Raw genomic sequence first — 19,663 nt, forward strand, 5'->3', positions numbered from 1 at the left:
CAAAAAGACTCCTGATGGAGTCTATACACTCATCCCGTCAGTGTAACCTTCAAGATAATTCATGTCTCTTTGTTTACCAGGGTCCTCTTGGACCCTGAAAAGAGCTAACACACTTGTTCCTTACCCTTCTTATTAGTGCTTCTTGCTTCCTGTCTCTAATTCTCTGCCATTTTCATCTTTCTCCTCAGCTTTACTTTTAAAAGTGTCGATGTCACAGTCACATACCAAATTCGCTACATGCAGATCTCTAGGTGGTTGATCGAATTGATTTGAAGAAGTTTGAGGTGTAAGGGAGAAATATTTAACATTCTGATGATTACTTCCAATAAATACTCTCTATACATGTTTCTGTATTTGTAGATAAGCTTTAGGTAGATGATGGGATAAAATCTGAAGAACCAACTTTGGGTCAATCCCTCAGCAAGTCCTGAATAAATTATCAAGATATTTATCACCAATTGTTCCCATTTCTGTGCCTCAGTTCAAATTGAAATGACAGGGGACATATCTTTTAATATCCTATCACATATATTTCATGTATACGCTGTCTACATGGCAAATGAATCTTCTGTTTGCTTTCTTGTTTTTTGTTTGTTTGTTTAATATCATCTAATCCTTTATGCAGGCATTTAAGCATTGAACTGAATTCCCTTCCTGTGCCTCAGGAAAAAATTTAGGCACCTATTGGAGCTGAATTATCTTATACTATAAATCTCTCAGTCCTTTTTGAGCAGAACGATAATCAGGTGAAGTACTTACTGAACCATTCAGATACAAAAATATTTATCTTGGTTGATAAGAAATTTAAAAACAAAATGTACTGTAGCAGAATATATTACAAAGAGGAAAAAGAGAGAGATTTTATATAAGGCTTCTCTAAGATGTAGTAGAAGAACTCCCTCTTTTTTTGTTTATATAATTGAGATTTGAAAAATGTCCACAGTGCAAGCTGATAGCTTTCAACTAGTTCTCAATTATGAAGGATGTTTTTAAATTCTGAATTTCTGTAGGACTCTAAACAGAGAGAAACTGGAGAGCCAAGGGACCTGAAGTCAAAGTTCAAAAGTGTGGCCAAAATTAAGAAATATTACAAGTATATTAAAATTAAGCAGATTATCAAATTCTAAGTGTAGAAATAAGGTTAGGTCTGTTTGAGTAAACACATGTTTACTTAAATTATTTTATATATACCAAATATTTATAGATGGAGGCTAAATTCCAAGAAAGCCACTCTTCAAATTTGAAGATGTTGCCATCATACAAAAGATTTTACATAATCTTTAAACAAAAGCATATAGTCATACATAAAAAAGCTTTCTTTCTTTTTTTTTTTTAAGGTGGAGTTTCACTCTTGTTACCCAGGCTGGAGTGCAATGGCACAATCTCGGCTCACCACAACCTCCACCTCCCGGGTTCAAGGGATTCTCCTGCCTCAGCCTCCCAAGTAGCTGGGATTACAGGCATGCACCACTACACCTGGCTTATTTTGTATTTTTAGTAGAGATGGGGTTTCTCCATGTTGGTCAGGCTGGTCTTGAACTCCCGATCTCAGGTGATTCACCCACCTTGGCCTCCCAAAGTGCTGGGATTACAGGCATGAGCCAATGCACCCAGCCAAAAACACACTCTTTAAGGCTAAAATCATTTTACTCCATATTGTGTTGCATATATTAAACTTAGTAGCTTTAACAAAACACGTAAGAATTTTAAATATTAACCAAAAAAATTCTTAAAAAATCAATTTATGTCATCCCCACATCACTGTGACTTATCTGTATAATCAATTCATTTAATTCTATTACATTTATTTTTTATTAGAATGTTGCTATTGTATTCTGAAGGGTCAAACGATACAGTTATATAGTATAGCACCACCAGAAAAATATTTTATAGCAAGAAGAAACATTGAGAAAATATAGAAAATAGTTCAGTTGATTGGACATGAACAAATATCTTTTAAATACGGATATACTGGTGACCAGAGTCTCTAAGAAAATTTTAAATTTCTAAGAAATTTTTAAGAAATTTTAAATTTCTAAGAAAATTTTAAATCTATTAATGAATTATATATATATATATACACACACATATATATGCTAATGAAAAAATATGAGAAATAAATCATGGTCAACATTTCAAAATTTATAATTTTTAGGATACCACAATTTTCTGGATTTTTAATGTAGCATTTTATTTAGTCAGGAAAATTTACTGAATGTTTTTGTGCAAGGCCCTGGGGGATGCAAAATAGGGTAATTTGAAGTCATTGGCCTTCAAAGAGATAAATTGTTAAACAAAGAAGATAAGGTACATGGTGCCTGATTGACAAGGATGGCGATTCAGAGTTAGGAGGCAGAAAATGCCACAAGAAACATGATGCTTTCCCAATACTTTGCATTTACCTAATAAGTTTTATCATATGAAATGAGTGGCGGGGATCATAATTTTATGACTGTGCACTCTGACTTTGTGCCCTTGGACAAATTATATATCTTGAGTCCTCATTTATTTTTTCTTCACAATAAGATAGTAGTTCCTAATGCATGAAATTGCTGTCAGAATTAAGCTATATCTTTTTTTAAAATTTTTTAAATTAATTTTTTAGATGGATTTTCACTCTTGTTACCCAGGCTGGAGTGCATTGGCATGATCATGGGTCACTGTAACCTTCACCTCCCAGGTTCAAGTGATTCTCCTTCCTCAGCCTTCTGAGTAGCTGGGATTACAGGTGCCCACCACCATGCCCGGCTAATTTTGTATTTTTAGCAGAGATGGGATTTCACCTTGTTGGCCAGTCTGGTCTCGAACTCCAGACCTCAAGAGATCCGCCCACCTCAGCCTCTCAAAGTGCCGATTACAGGCGTGAACCACTACACCCGGCCCTATATCTTTAACTTGGACAGTGCTAGACATACAATCAACTGTCAATTAATAATAGTAACTTAATATAAATTATTAGAAAATTTTATTGTTACTCCCACTTGACATGTGAAATGCTGCCTACCCTTAAGCAGCTTGTATCTGGCAGAGTTACCTAAGAAAAGCATGTCTATATGGCTCACTCCATGGCTTTCTTAGGAAGATTCCTTTAAATGTCATGCAGTTTTCCATTTTCTCCTTCATCCCTTAACATTAAACCTTCCAGATGTTTCTTTTCCATTCTAAAAGCATGTACAGAAGAACAGAGAATAAATTGCATAATCTGGTTAGCACCTAAGTGGCAGAATCCTAATTCTGGTCCCTGTTGACAAAGCCAGTGTATCTTTTCCTACACGAAAAGAAGGAAACTTAAGAGGGAGCAATGACTTTGGGCTGGAGGGAAATGATCAGAATTTAAGCTGGATACTAAAGGGTACTATGCTCGTTAGAGATCGCATTGATCTGCATGTGACACATTTCAGCTAAACATGGGGGATTCGCTGAAATTTTTCCTCTTATAAAAAGTGCTCACAGCCAGATAGTGCCTGGCTTTGGTTCACCAGCTTGAGGATGCTGGGGCTAAATTTCCTTTCTCTATTCTTCATACTGTCAGATGGATGTTGAAGCTCCAGCCATTACATTATTTAGACAGCAGGGGAGAAAAAGGAAATGGGAAGTTTGACACATGTATTAGTAGAGCAAATTTGCCCTCCTATGCCCAGCACATTTCCAGTTTTCTGTCATTTTTCAGAAATGTGTCATATGATCATCCCTTCCTATAAGAGACTCCGGAAAGAAGTTTTACCTTTTAAGGTTCATGACAGTGAATCTGATGAGACTGGTAAAATGATGGGAATGTATACCGAGTGAACCACAAATTATGTGCCCCAAAGATGGGCTTACTTGCATGGCCAGAGATGGGAGAAAGAAATTACAAGCAACCAAAGGTTCAGAGATTTTGGAGACTGATGAATAATCTAGTCAGAATCAGAAAGCAGTGGTTCTTAGGGGTCAATCAGGCCGGGCAAGGTGGCTCATGCCTGTAATCCCAGCATGCTGGGAGACCGAGGTGGCCAGATCACGAGGTCAGGAGATCAAGTCCATCCTGGCCAACATGGTGAAACTCCGTCTCTACTAAAACTACAAAAATTAGCTGGGTGTGGTGTCAGGTGCCTGTAATCCCAGCTACTCAGGAGGCTGAGGCAGGAGGATTGCTTGAACCCAGGAGGCAGAGGCTGCAGTGAACCGAGATTGTGCCACTGCACTCTAACCTGGTGACAGAACAAGAATCTATCTCAAAATAAATAAATAGATAAATAAATAAATACAGTCAACCAAAGGAGTGGGGAAACATTTATTTAAAAACAGGAAAAAGTCTCATGAGAGATACAAATGAAGACAGTGTTTTAGAAATTACAGAGATTATGGTTACAACTCTGAGAAAGATAGAGTGTAGGAGGAAAAGAGAGAAAATGTGAAGATAATCCTTGAGAATAGCTTCACTGAGAAAGCAGTAATAAGACCAAGGAAAGGTGCGGCCAGAGAAGCAAGACAAGGTGGAGAGTGAGTAGCGTCATAGAAGCCCATGCAGCGAAGGAAAGCAGGGTCACTATTTGGAGACTTCAACTATCCTACACTTGCATTAAGAAAAATGAAATGAAAAACCCACTGCTTTTAAAATTTCTTCCATGACTTCAGAGAGAAATTCTTGTAGACTCTCTGGGAAATGTCATGACTCAAGGCTTGAGCTAATTGATGGAAGAGGATAGCAGCTGGAATAAAATACAAATTATTTTAGAAGTTTTGCTGTCAAAGAGAAGGGAATTCAGTGAGGTTGGGAGTTACAGAAGATAACAAACATAAGAAAAGTTATTTTATGTAGTTTTTGTGTTTTGTTGTTAATGAGGAAATATTAGCATGTGTGTCAGAAAAATGCTAGCGGAAATTTAGAGATTAAAATGGAAAAAAATAGGAGGGAAAATACTTGGCTTTTTAAGTGGATGTTTTATTTATTTTTGATTGTTCAAAGTCTGATAATGTACAGACTTACATGCTTGCCAAATATAGTTCATTTGTTTAAGTAAGAGGGAATAACATTTATTAAACTGTTGAATGTTTACTATATTCCAGCAAAGTTACACATGTTATCTCATTTGGTGATTGAAAAATTCCTAAGAATATCTGCTTCAAAATGTTGGCATGAGAATGCAATTATCAACATGTAAAATGCTTAAAATAGGTCCTAGCATGTTATAAGCAGTACTACTATAGTTATAATTAATAGCAATTGTAGAAACAATATTTTACACTGCTTTCTTTTATAGAAAACTGGAGTTCAAGTAATTTAATAAATGGATCTGCATTAATGAAAGAAAGTAAATTAGAAATTACTTTGAAAGAAACTAAATTAGAATTCTGTCTCAGGTGTGTCTGACTCCAAACCCCACTGAGTTTCAGGAGGAACAGATTCTGTTAAACATCTTAAGGAGAGTGTCACAGTCATAGGCCTAGTTCAGGGACAGAGACAGTCTTCTACAGACTTAGTAGAGGAGTTGAGTTTATCAAAAGCAATGAATAATTCAAAACCCAATTCTTAGATAATGTTATGGTTATTAAAAGAGAATACAAGGTAGGAACAAAATGTCAGCAGCAAAATGGGTAACCAGGATGAGCACAAGTTGGAGTCATTAGTAGTCAGGGTATTGCCTAATATTGGTGAGGTGCTTCTTAAATTTCTTCTGCTAAAATGTTAGATTTTTTTTCTGGAGGCTAGAACTATCCTACACTTGCATATGGGAGGCAAGCAAATTTAACTTTTAGAAAGAATGGCATGCAAATGCTAAGAATCAGGTAAGGCATTTAATACTAAAAACTCAGTTATTAAATCAAGTTAAATAGAATAATCCTAAATTCTTTAAATGTTTATGTAGTGCAGTTTGCAATATACTGAATCACTGATCCTTGGATCTTAGGGCACTATATCAATTTATATATATATAATCAATCAATCCAGATATGGTCAATTTTTCATAAAAAAGTAATTGTTATTAACCACAGAAATAAGCACTCAAATAGAAACCACATGTAGTTACTGTATTCTCAATTTTGGAGACTTTAATGACTTTGAAATATTAATTTATGTATTTATTTATCCTTCACTTCACAAACATTTATTATAAAGTACCGTTCAGAAGCCAGTATGTTTGGAAATAAATAATGAGCTGGCTCTCACCTGTAATCCCAGCACTTTGGGAGGCCGAGGCAGGCAAATCACGAGGTCAGGAGATCGAGACCATCCTGGCTAACATGATGAAACCCCATCTCTACGAAAAATATAAACAATTACCCAGGCGTGGTGGTGGGCGCCTGTAGTCCCAGCTACTCAGGAGGCTGAAGCAGGAGAATGGCGTGAACCTGAGAGGGAGAGCTGGCAGTGAGCCGAGATCGTGCCACTGCACTCCAGCCTGGGCAACAGAGTGAGACTCCATCTCTAATAATAATAATAATAATAATAATAATAATAATAATGAGCTGTATACCTGTAAGAAAGATGGAGTATTCCAGAGTGAAAAAGCCATGCACTTCAGAATTAGGAATTATATACCATCACATAACATATAAATTACAAAACTAATACAAGAAGGATTTGCAAATGAAGTAATGTATTCTTTCACACTGAATATAAGATTTGTATATATAATTATATAAATAATTACATCCAATTAGAAAGGTTAAAAAAGGCAAATATAACAGTTATTTTAAAATCCCAGGGACTGTGTATATATGTGTTTATTAAAGAAGCTGTCAAAATTAACCTTTTATAATTGTAACTGAATGCAAGTCCAGCTGCTCACTGCTCGAGGGCCAGAATACAAGAAGCAAAGTGTAGTGAAAGGAAAGCAACTTCATTCAAATGCTAGCAGTTGGGAAATGGTCAGGTTCTTGCCTCCAAAAGACCATTTCAAATGTTAGTCTTGGGAGAAGGGGTTTAAAAGGGAGAGACTTGGTATGGAAACCAGCAGGAGAAACACAGGGTGCAGGTCTGAATATCTTGTTCCAAAGGCTATCTTGAGTCACCGTCCACCTGGAGTGCTGGCTGGACCATCTCGGTTGTGGCTGGGTTGTAGATTATCTGTCCTGAGGCAATCTCCTTGTTGGGGAGAATTCCGCAGCTGGGCCTCCTTGCCTGGCTTATTATAAAATTAGACCCTGGAATTTCTTAACAAGCATGCCGTTAGATAAGTGTGTATGGTGCAAGCGACTGTCTGCTGGGAAACAGGGAAGCAGAGTTTCGAAGTACATTTCAAGGCTTTATCTCAAGGCTAAGAAAAAATGTTTCTACAATCTGTTTCAAGGTTACATCTTAAGACTTGAGAGGAAGAAAAGGAAAAAAAAAAAGGTTTAAAATGAGTTTCAAAGTTAAAATACTTGTTTACAAAATTAAATAAAATGCATTCACATGGGAACATCATCATCGATATATGCACAAACACATATGCACATAAATTTTCACTGCTATTGATGTTTACTATCTACTCATTTAGTATAAACGCTTGCTTCAAGAAAGACTAAGTGTTAAAAATCATAACTTTATCTGAGAGATGAATGAGTTAAGGCTAATTAAGTACTTCATTAAAGAAAGAGAACATACTAAAGTATTAATTATATTTAAAGCCTCAAACAATATACTTAAATTATGTGCTGAGCAGTTTTTTTTAAATGAGTAAGTTACAAGGCTTGTTTAGAGTAAAAAATAAGAGTGTTTTATCTATCGAAATCAAATTTTGCTAAGGCAGTTTCTAAAAATGATGAGCCAAGAGGCTGTTAAATATTTTAGCAAATGTTATATTTATGAAACAATAACAATGCCAATTTATATTCTTTTCTGTGCTTAAGTACTAGATATAATGTCATGTAGGTCAGATGAAGGATATTTATATTTAAAGTGTTCTGACATCTCACTGGTTCTCAGTATAGATAGAAAGATGTTAACTAATTCTAGACTTTTAAAATTAATTCAGGGATAACCAACCATACAACAACTATTGAGTTTATAATTTCCAATTCAGCAGAGAAAAAAAATGATAAACCTAATAATTGGAAATTGACTAAATGTCTTCATAAAGACAGAGATTTGTGGAATTCAATTTTTTAAAAAGTTCAACTATATAGTTGCTTTTTATAAGGAGTATAACTAAAATGTAAGGACATGAAACTCAGCTGCCCACCTGAGCTGCTCATTCCCAGCACATGGCCAGTGAGGACATAGCGAGTGACGAGGAACACATGGTCATCCACGAGGAGGGGGTGATGATGTCATTGCTGATGACGGCTTTAGCACCACTGACACTGATCTCAAGTTCAAGGAGTGGGTGACCGGCTGAGAGTGGGGACAGCTCTGGGGAGGAGCCAGAGGGCAACAAGGGCTTTGGTGGGAAGGTATTTGCACCTGTCATTTTTTCCTTCTTTACTCCTGCCGCCCCTTGCTGGATCCTGAGCCCCCAGGGTCCCCCGATCCAACTGCAGTTTTTGGCAAAGTCTATGGTCCCACCCCGTCCTCCTCCTACACATACTCGGATGCTTCCTCCTCAACCTTGGCACCCACCTCCTTCTTACTCGGCCCAGGAGCCTTCAAGCCCAGGAGTCTGGTCAGGGCAGCAGAGCGGGCCCCCTACAGCCCCTATCCCTGGGGATGGGGGCCCAGGGACGCCTTCCAAGGCGACCTGTTTCCTCCCAATGGATCCTGCCACATTCTGGTGCGAGAGACCTGAAAGTGTGGGCGACCTGGAGCTACCAGGCCCCTCAGTCATTGCGGTCCCTCCCAACACTAAGGCTTTCCTAGGCAGGAGCTGGGCTGAGCCACCCGGGGGGCAGAGCCTGAATAGGAGAAACTGACTGGGCTTTGGGGGTCAGGGCAGAGGGAACACCACGGACATGGATCCCACACTGGAGGACCCCACCATGCCCAAATGCAAAATGAGAAGATGCTCCAGCTGCAGCCCAAAGCCCAACACCCCCAAGTGTGCCATGTGTGATGGGGACAGCTTCCCCTTTGTCTGCACAGGTGGAGAAGCTGAGGACGGGCTGAGGGAACCGGAGACCGAGAAGGCGCTGTCCTCTTCACTGCACACGCCCTGGACCAGTGCTGGCACTGATCATGCAGCTCTTCCAGGCCCACTGCTTCTTCCTGTCCACTAGGCCACAGCCGCCCTCCAGGCCCACTATGCACACATCTTCCCCTCCAAGGTTTGTTCTGCCCCTGCCCTGACTCCCAGCCCTGCGGGGGTCCTGACCCCACCTCACCTGGCTCAGACTCTGACGCTGCCCTGGCTGCCCCACCACTGTCTCTGCCCGAGAGTCACGTGAGGCTGACAGTAGGGGCAGGGGCAGCAGTGGTGCCAGTTGGGGGGCGGTCCAGTGGGAGGAGCCTCAGCCTCGCAGGCTGCTCTGTGGGATTGATGACTGCATGATCTTCTGGGCACCTCACGGATCTTCAACTGCAGATGAAATGGATGCTGGTGGTGGGTGCAGGGCCACTGGGAGCTGCTGCATGGGTCCCAGAGGCTGGACTGGGGCAGGTGCCAACTGAAGCTGCTGGGGCAGCATGGGCAGGATGTTCTGCACACAAACCTTGGAGAAGAAGATGTGTGCATAGCGGGTCCACTGCTGCTGCCCCTGCCCTGACTCCCAGCCCTGCCTGACCCCATCTCACCCTGCTCAGGCTCTGGCGCAACCCTGGCTGCCCTGCCACTGCCTCTGCCCCAGAGTTGGGGCCTCGACAGCCTGGCTGGAAGGGGACACCCCAGCCCTGCCTCAACACCTGGGTCCCTCCATAACTACCACAGGCAGGTGGGTGACCCCAAAGAAGATCCCAGGACTCACAGTACCCCCTGAGAACATGGACAGTATGTGGGGGTAGCAACGGAGGGCAGGATGGTTATCTTCTGCCGGGTAAAGCCATTTAATCCTTTCAGTTTGGGTGGGACGGAATAAGGCCTGCTTCTTTTTTTTTTTTTTTTTTTTTTTTTGGAGACATAGTCTTGCTCTGTCGCCCAGGCGGGAGTGCAGTGGTGCAATCTTGGCTCACGGCAACCTCTTCCTGCCAGGTTCATGCCATTCTCCTGCCTCAGCCTTCCGGGTAGCTGGGATTACAGGTGCACGCTACCACATCCGGCTAATTTTTGTATTTTTAGTACAGACAGGGCTTCACCATCTTGGCCAGGCTGATTTTGATCTCCTGACATCGTGATCCGCCTGCCTCCACCTCCCAAAGTGCTGGGATTACAGGCGTGAGCCACCATGCCTGGCCAAGGCCTGCTCCTCTTATATATACCCCCTACCCCTGCAGCTGTGCCAGGGGAAAGCTGGGCAGTTTCCCTCCTCCGAGCCCCTGTACATACCATGAAGCGTGGGACCTTCAGAGCTTTTCACTTTTCGGAAAATAGCTCCTGCTGGGGCTACAAGATGGAGTGTGAAGAGGGCCTTGGGCCACAGGGAGGCGCCTGTGGAATAGGGGGAGTTCATGCATCCCTTCTTTCCCCAGAGGGGCTGGACTCAGGTGAGTATGGGGGTGGGGGCTCCTGCACTTCGACACAGGCAGCGGCAGGGTTTTCTCCCCATTCCCTCTGCACTCTCAACTTGAGTTGTACTTTTTAAGAAAGTGATTCACCCTGCCTTTGCCCCCTTCCCCAGAACAGAACACGTTGATCATGGGCGATATTTCTTATTGTGCCAAAAAGTTGCCATGACCGTCATTAAACCTGCTTAACACCAAATAATAAGGAAAATAAAATAAAAAATTCGGGCTTGGTGCAGAAACTCACTCCAAATAAATTACCTATCAAAATATTTATATAATGGTGGAAAATTCCAAAATTCCATATTTTGGGATTTATACACAAAAGATAAAAAAATTAGAGGCCAAGAGGCTGCCGGAAGGGAAAAATGGGGCCTGGAAAGGCCGTTGTGAGGAATGAGCTGGGCCTAAAGAGGCCACTGGCAGGCGGGAGCTGGGCCTGCCGAAGTGGCCGAAAAGCAGGAGCTCGGGAATGGGGAGGCCACAGTGAGGCGAGAGCTAGCTGGGCATGGAAAATCTGCCGTTAGGCCAAGACCGGGCCCGTGCAGGCCTTTGGGAGGCAGGAGGCCGGGCCTGCAAAGGCCAACTGGAGGTCAAGTTCTGGGCCTGAAGAGGCCGCCGAAAGTCAAAACCAGGGCCTGGGAAGTCCGCCGAGAGCCATGAGCTGGGCTGGGCCGAAAGAGGCCACTGGGAGGCAGGAGGAGCTGGGCCTGGAGAGACTGACTTGAGAAAGTTTTTTTTTCTTTTTAAAAAATTTTTATTTTATAGTGGCAAGAAAATTAGCATGAGGTCTACCCTCAACAAAAGTTTAAATGTAAAATACAGTATTGTTCACTATACGAACAATGTTGGGTAGCAGATGCCTAGAAATTTTTCAATTTGCATAACTGAGATTTTATAACCATTGATCAGCAACTTACCATTTCCCCTTTACCCTGGCCCTTGAAAACCACCGTTTATTCTTTTTTTTCGACTAATTGATATTTATAGCATGCTTCATTCATACAACTGCAGAATATACATTTTTTTTTCTTTTTATTATTATTATTATACTTTAGGCTCTATAGTACATGTGCGCAACGTGCAGGTAAGTTACATATGTATACATGTGCCATGCTGGTGCGCTGCACCCACCAACTCGTCATCTAGCATTAGGTATATCTCCCAATGCTATCCCACCCCCCTCCCCCGACCCCACAACAGTCCCCAAAGTGTGATGTTCCCCTTCCTGGGTCCATGTGTTCTCATTGTTCAATTCCCACCTATGAGTGAGAATATGCGGTGTTTGGTTTTTGTTCTTGTGATAGTTTACTGAGAACGATGATTTCCAATTTCATCCATGTCCCTACAAAGGACGTGAACTCATCATTTTTTATGGCTGCATAGTATTCCATGGTGTATATGTGCCACATTTTCTTAATCCAGTCTATCATTGTTGGACATTTGGGTTGGTTCCAAGTCTTTGCTATTGTGAATAATGCCGCAATAAACATACGTGTGCATGCGTCTTTATAGCAGCATGATTTATAGTCCTTTGGGTATATACCCAGTAATGGGACGGCTGGGTCAAATGGTATTTCTAGTTCTAGATCCCTGAGGAATTGCCACAATGACTTCCACAAGGGTTGAACTAGTTTACAGACCCACCAACAGTGTAAAAGTGTTCCTATTTCTCCACATCCTCTCCAGCACCTGTTGTTTCCTGACTTTTTAATGATTGCCATTCTAACTGGTGTGAGATGGTATCTCATTGTGGTTTTGATTTGCATTTCTCTGATGGCCAGTGATGGTGAGCATTTTTTCATGTGTTTTTTGGCTGCATAAATGTCTTCTTTTCAGAAGTGTCTGTTCATGTCCTTCGCCCACTTTTTGATGGGGTTGTTTTTTTCTTGTAAATTTGTTGGAGTTCATTGTAGATTCTGGATATTAGCCCTTTGTCAGATGAGTAGGTTGCAAAAATTTTCTCCCATTTTGTAGGTTGCCTGTTCACTCTGATGGTAGTTTCCTTTGCTGTGCAGAAGCTCTTTAGTTTAATTAGATCCCATTTGTCAATTTTGGCTTTTGTTGCCGTTGCTTTTGGTGTTTTTGACATAAAGTCCTTGCCCATGCCTATGTCCTGAATGGTATTGCCTAGGTTTTCTTCTAGGATTTTTATGGTTTTCGGTCTAACATTTAAGTCTTTAATCCATCTTGAATTGATTTTTGTATAAGGTGTAAGGAAGGGATCCAGTTTCAGCTTTCTACATATGGCTAGCCAGTTTTCCCAGCACCACTTATTAAATAGGGAATCCTTTCCCCATTTCTTGTTTTTGTCAGGTTTGTCAAAGATCAGATAGTTGTAGATATGTGGCATTATTTCTGAGGGCTCTGTTCTGTTCCATTGATCTATATCTCTGTTTTGGTACCAGTACCATGCTGTTTTGGTTACTGTAGTCTTGTAGTATAGTTTGAAGTCAGGTAGCGTGATGCCTCCAGCTTTGTTCTTTTGGCTTAGGATTGACTTGGCGATGCGGGCTCTTTTTTGGTTCCATATGAACTTTAAAGTAGTTTTTTCCAATTCTGTGAAGAAAGTCATTGGTACCTTGATGGGGATGGCATTGAATCTGTAAATTACCTTGAGAAGGATGGCCATTTTCATGATATTGATTCTTCCTACCCATGAGCATGGAATGTTCTTCCATTTGTTTGTATCCTCTTTTATTTCCTTGAGCAGTGGTTTGTAGTTCTCCTTGAAGAGGTCCTTCACATCCCTTGTAAGTTGGATTCCTAGGTATTTTATTCTCTTTGAAGCAATTGTGAATGGGAGTTCACTCATGATTTGGCTCTCTGTTTGTCTGTTATTGATGTATAAGAATGGTTGTGATTTTTCTACATTGATTTTGTATCCTGAGACATTGCTGAAGTTGCTTATCAGCTTAAGGAGATTTTGGGCTGAGACAATGGGGTTTTCTAGATATATTATCATGTCATCTGCAAACAGGGACAATTTGACTTCCTCTTTTCCTAATTGAATACCCTTGATTTCCTTCTCTTGCCTAATTGCCCTGGCAAGCACTTCCAACACTATGTTGAATAGAAGTGGTGAGAGAGGGCATCCCTGTCTTGTGCCAGTTTTCAAAGGGAATGCTTCCAGTTTTTGCCCATTCAGTATGATATTGGCTGTGGGTTTGTCATAAATAGCTTTTATTATTTTGAGATACGACCCATCAATACCTAATTTATTGAGAGTTTTTAGCATGAAGGGTTGTTGAATTTTGTCAAAGGCCTTTTCTGCATCTATTGAGATAATCATGTGGTTTTTGACTTTGGTTCTGTTTATATGCTGCATTACATTTATTGATTTGCGTATATTGAACCAGCCTTGCATCCCAGGGATGAAGCCCACTTGATCATGGTGGATAAGCTTTTTGATGTGCTGCTGGATTCTGTTTGCCAGTATTTTATTGAGGATTTTTGTATCAATGTTCATCAAGGATATTGGTCTAAAATTCTCTTTTTTTGTTGTGCCTCTGCCAGGCTTTTGTATCAGGATGATGCTGGCCTCATAAAATGAGTTAGGGGAAGAGTCTTGCTCTTTAGCCGAGGCCGGAGTGCAGTGGTGCTATCTCGGCTCACAGCAAGTTCCGCCTCCCGGGTTCACGCCATTCTCCTGCCTCAGCCTCCCTAGTAGCTGGGACTACAGGCACCCGCTACCGCGCCCGGCTAATTTTTTGTATTTTTAGTAGAAATGGGGTTTCACCGTTTTAGCCAGGATGGTCTCGATCTCCTGACCTCATGATCCGCCCACCTCAACCTCCCAAAGTGCTGGGATTACAGGCATGAGCCACCACGCCCGGCCTTGACTTGAGGAAGTTTTGCACCTGGAGAGGCTGCCAAGAGGATGGAGCTGGGCCCGGGGAGGCTGCCTTGCAGCTCTTCCAGGCCCAATTCCAGGCCAACTTGAGGATGACTTGGGCTTGCAGAGGCTGCCGGGAGGCCGGAGCTGGCCCTGGAGAGACCGACTCAAGGGCAGTCTGGGCCTGCAGAGGCCACCAGGAGGAAGAGCTGGGCCTGGAGAGGCCAACTGGAGGAAGTCCAGTGCCTGGAGCGGATGCAAAGGAGCAAACGCTAGGCCGCGAAATGCCGCCATGACGTCCCAGCTTGGCCTCCGGGAGGCAGGAGCTGGGCCTGCGGAGGCCGCCCTGAGGTGGGAGCCTGGCCCGAGGAGGCCACGGTGCCAGGCAACAGGTGGGCCTGGAGGGCCCACTGTGAGGTAGAGGCCGGGCCTCTAGAGGCCAACGGGAGGCAGGAGCTGGCACCGGAGGGGCCCTCATTGAGGACGCGTTGCGCCTGGAGAGGCCGCCAGGAGGCCGGAGCTGGGCCTGGAGAGGCCGACTTCAGGACAATTTGGGCCTGCAGAGGCCACTGGGAGGCCCAAGCTGGGCCTAGAGGAGCCCACCGACCGGACGCCGTTTGGGGCCTGGAGACGCTTTCGGAGGGCAGGAGCTGAGCCTGGCGAGGCCACCGTGAGGCCTGAGCTGGGCCTGGGGAGCTTGGCTTCTGCAAGTTGTGGGCCTACCAGGGCCACTGGGAGCTAGGCGGGAGCTGAGTCCAAAGAGGTTGTTGGGAGGCCGGAGTCGGGCCTGGAGATGCAGCAGGGAGGAAGAACTGGGCCCAGAGAGAATGCCGGGAGGCTGCAAGTGGGTCTGGAGAGGCCGACTTGAGGAGGCCCAGCCTCTGCCTCCCTCATGGCGGCCTCTGCAGGCCCAGCTGTTCCTCCTGGCTGTGTCTCCCAGCCCAGCTCCTGACTCCCAGCAAGCAAGCTCTTTTTGCTCAGCTCCTGCTGGCATTTGTAGGCCCCGAAGTTTCTGCAGCCAAGCTCTTCAGGCCCACGTCCTGCCTCCTGGTGGCCTGTACAGGCCCAGCTTTGGCTGGAGAAGAGCCTCTGCAGGCCCCGCTGTTGCCTCCCAGGGGAATCTCCAGACCCAGCTGTCGTCCCACGGCGGCCTCCCGGGACCAAGTCCCTGCCTGCCTCCTGGCAGCCCACGTGCAGCCCAGCTCCTCCCTCACGGTGGCCTGTTCAGGCCCAACTCATGCCTCTGGCACCCTGCCCAGAGGCGTGAGCCCCTGCCTCACACTGGCCTCTCTCACGCTGAGAGGTCCTCCATCACGCTGGCCTGTTGAGGCCCAGCTCATGACTCCGGTGGCCTCTCCAGACCCAGCCCCTGCCTCGCTGAGGCCATCCGGAGGCCAAGCTCATGCGTCATGGCGGCCTCTCCCGGCCTGGCATTTGCTCCCTTGCATGCACTCCAGACCCTGCACTTCCTCCAGTCGGCCTCTCCAGGCCCAGCTCTTCCTCTCAGCGGACTCTACAGGCCCAAGTCATCCTCAAGTTGGCCACCCCAGGCCTGCAGACACCACCGGGAGGCAGGACAGGCCGACTTGACGACAGTCTGGGCCTGCAGAGGCCGCCGGGAGGAAGAGCTGGGCCTGGAGAGGCCGACTGGAGGAAGTGCAGGGCTTGGAGCGCATGCAAAGGAGCAAACGCCAGGCCGGGAGAGGCCGCCGTGACGCATGAGCTTGGCCTCCGGAGGGCCTCCGCGAGGCAGGAGCTGGGCCTGCGGAGGCCGCCCCGAGGCGGGAGCCTGGCCGGAGGAGGCCACGGCGAGGCAAGAGGTGGGCCTGGAGGGCCCACTGTTGAGGTAGAGGCTGGGCATCTAGAAGCCACCAGCCAACAGGCAGGGGCTGGGCCTGGAGAGGCCACCAGAGTCATGAGCTGGGCCTCAAAAAGCTACCGTGAGGGAGCACCTCTCTCAGCGTGACAGAGGTCCTCTGAGAGAGGTCCTCTGAGAGGGATCCTCTGAGAGAGGTCCTCTGAGAGGGGTCCTCTCTCACGCTGCGAGAGGTCCTCTGAGAGGGGTCCTCTCTCACGCTGCGAGAGGTCCTCTCTCACGCTGAGGTCCTCTTTCACACTGAGAAGTCCCAGCGTGAGAGAGGACCTCTCTCAGCGTGAGAGAGGCCAGTGTGAGGCAGGGGCTCAAGCCTCTGAGCAGGGTGCCAGAGGCACGAGTTGGGCCTCAACAGGCCAGCGTGAGAGAAGCCCTCTGAGAGGGGTCCTCTCTCACGCTGAGAGGTCCTCTTAGAGGGGTTCTCTCTCACGCTGAGAGAGGTCCTCTGAGAGGGGTCCTCTCTCACGCTGAGAGAGGTCCTCTGAGAGGGGTCCTCTCTCACGCTGACAGAGGTCCCTTCTCACGCAGAAAGAGGTCCTCTCTCACACTGAGAGGTCCTCTAACATGTCCTCTCTCACGCTGAGAGAGGCCAGTGTGTGGTAGGGGCTCACGCCTCTGGGCAGGGTGCCAGAGGCATGAATTGGGCCTCAACAGGCCAGCATGAGGGAGGAACTCTCTCAGTGTGAGGGAGTTCCTCTGAGAGGGATCCTCTTTCAGCGTGAGAGAGGTCCTCTGAGGGGGTCCTCTCTCACGCTGAGAGGGGTCCTCTCACAGGTCCTCTCTCACACTGAGAGAGGTCCTCTCACAGGTCCTCTCTCACGCTGACGTCCTCTCTCACACTGAGAGAAGTCCTAGCGTGAGAGAGGACCTCTCTCAGCGTGAGAGAGGCCAGTGTGAGGCAGGGGCTCATGCCTCTGGGCAGGGTGCCAAAGGCATGAGTTGGGCCTCAACAGGCCACCATGAGGGAGGAGCTGGGCCGCTCGCAGGCTGCCGGGAGGCAGGCAGGGAGTTGGCCCCGGGAGGCCGCCGTGGGTCGAGAGCCGGGCCTGGAGAGGCCCCTGGGAGGCAAGAGCAGGGCCTGCAGAGGCTGTTCTCCAGCCAGAGCTGGGCCAGTTCAGGCACCGGGAGGCAGGAGGTGGGCATGAAGAGCTTGGCTGGAGAAAGTTCGGGGCCTACAAAGGCCAGCGGGAGCTGGGCAGGAGCTGAGCCAAAAGAGCTTGCTTGCTGGGAGGCCAGAGCTGGGCCTGGAGAGGCCGACTTCAGGATGACCTGGGCCTGCAGAGGTTGCCGGGAGGCCCAAGCTGGGCCAGGAGGAGTCCACCGACCGGACGCCGTTTGGGGCCTGGAGACGCTGTCGGGGGGCAGGAGCTGAGCCTGGAGAGGCCACCGTGAGGCCTGAGCTGGGCCTGGGGAGCTTGGCTTCAGCAAGTTGTGGGCCTACCAGGGCCGCTGGGAGCTGGGCGGGAGCTGAGTCCAAAGAGGTTGTTGAGAGGCAGGAGTAGGGCCTGGAGATGCAGCAGGGAGGAAGAACTGGGCCCAGAGAGGATGCCGGGAGGCTGCAAGTGGGTCTGGAGAGGCCGACTTGAGGAGGCCCAGCCTCTGCCTCCCTCATGGCGGTCTCTGCAGGCCCAGCTGTTCCTCCAGGCTGCGTCTCCCAGCCCAGCTCCTGACTCCCAGCAAGCAAGCTCTTTTGGCTCAGCTCCTGCTGGCGTTTGTAGGCCCCGAAGTTTCTGCAGCCAAGCTCTTCAGGCCCACGTCCTGCCTCCCAGTGGCCTGTACAGGCCCAGCTCTGGCTAGAGAAGAGCCTCTGCAGGCCCCGCTGTTGCCTCCCAGGGGCCTCTCCAGACCAGCTGTCGCCCCACGGCGGCCTCCCGGGACCAAGTCCCTGCCTGCCTCCTGGCAGCCCGCGTGCAGCCCAGCTCCTCCCTCACGGTGGCCTGTTCAGGCCCAACTCATGCCTCTGGCACCCTGCCCAGAGGCGTGAGCCCCTGCCTCACACTGGCCTCTCTCACGCTGAGAGAAGTCCTCCATCACGCTGGCCTGTTGAGGCCCAGCTCATGACTCTGGTGGCCTCTCTAGGTCCAGCCCCTGCCTCGCGGAGGCCCTCCGGAGGCCAAGCTCATGCGTCACAGCGGCCTCTCCCGGCCTGGCATTTGCTCCCTTGCATGCGCTCCAGACCCTGCACTTCCTCCAGTCGGCCTCTCCAGGCCCAGCTCTTCCTCCCAGCCACCTCTACAGGCCCAAGTCGTCCTCAAGTTGGCCACCCCGGGCCTGCAGAGGCCACCGAGAGGCAGGACAGGCCGACTTGATGACAGTCTGGGACTGCAGAGGCGGCCGGGAGGCAGGACAGGCCGACTTGACGACAGTCTGGGCCTGCAGAGGCCGCCGGGAGGAAGAGATGGGCCTGGAGAGGCCGACTGGAGGAAGTGCAGGGCCTGGAGCGCATGCAAAGGAGCAAACGCCAGGCCGGGAGAGGCCGCCGTGACGCATGAGCTTGGCCTCCGGAGGGCCTCCGTGAGGCAGGAGCTGGGCCTGCGGTGGCCATCCCGAGGCGGGAGCCTGGCCCGAGGAGGCCATGGCGAGGTAAGAGGTGGGCCTGGAGGGCCCACTGTTGAGGTAGAGGCTGGGCCTCTAGAATCCGCCAGCCAACAGGCAGGGACTGGGCCTGGAGAGGCCACCAGAGTCATGAGCTGGGCCTCAACAAGCTACCGTCAGGGAGGACCTCTCTCAGCGTGAGAGAGGTCCTCTGAGAGGGGTACTCTCTCACGCTGAGAGAGGTCCTCTGAGAGGGGTCCTCTCTCATGCTGAGAGATGTCCTCTGACAGGTCCTCTCTCATGCTGAGGTCCTCTCTCACACTGAGAACTCCTAGCGTGAGAGAGGACCTCTCTCAGCGTGAGAGAGGCCAGTGTGAGGGAGGGGCTCACGCAGGGTGCCATAGGCATGAGTCTGGGCCTCAACAGGCCAGCGTGAGAGCGGCCCTCTGAGAGGGGTCCTCTCTCACACTGAGAGGTCCTCTTAGAGGGGTCCTCTCTCACGCTGAGAGAGGTCCTCTGAGAGGGGTCCTCTCTCACGCTGAGAGAGGTCCTCTGAGAGGGGTCCTCTCTCACGCTGAGAGGTCCTCTGAGAGGGGTCCTCTCTCACGCTGAGAGAGGTCCCTTCTCACGCTGAAAGAGGTCCTCTCTCACACTGAGAGGTCCTCTAACATGTCCTCTCTCACGCTGAGGTCCTCTCTCATGCTGAGAGAAGTCCTAGCGTGAGAGAGGACCTCAGCGTGAGAGAGGCCAGTGTGTGGCAGGGGCTCACGCCTCTGGGCAGGGTGCCAGAGGCATGAATTGGGCCTCAACAGGCCAGCGTGAGGGAAGACCTCTCTCAGTGTGAGGGAGTTCCTCTGAGAGGGATCCTCTCTCACACTGAGAGAGGTCCTCTCACAGGTCCTCTCTCACGCTGACGTCCTCTCTC

At 47.6% G+C, this 19,663-nt stretch overlaps 1 pseudogene; it reads left to right on the forward strand.

Moving 5' to 3' along the window:
• The first annotated feature begins 17,337 nt into the window (after window positions 1–17,337).
• Window positions 17,338–19,582, forward strand: LOC134761341 (putative uncharacterized protein FLJ46235; annotated as a pseudogene).
• The last annotated feature ends 81 nt before the right edge of the window (window positions 19,583–19,663 follow it).

Source organism: Pongo abelii, chromosome 3 (genome assembly GCF_028885655.2).
Source record: "Pongo abelii isolate AG06213 chromosome 3, NHGRI_mPonAbe1-v2.0_pri, whole genome shotgun sequence".
In the NCBI taxonomy this organism is placed as follows: domain Eukaryota; kingdom Metazoa; phylum Chordata; class Mammalia; order Primates; family Hominidae; genus Pongo; species Pongo abelii.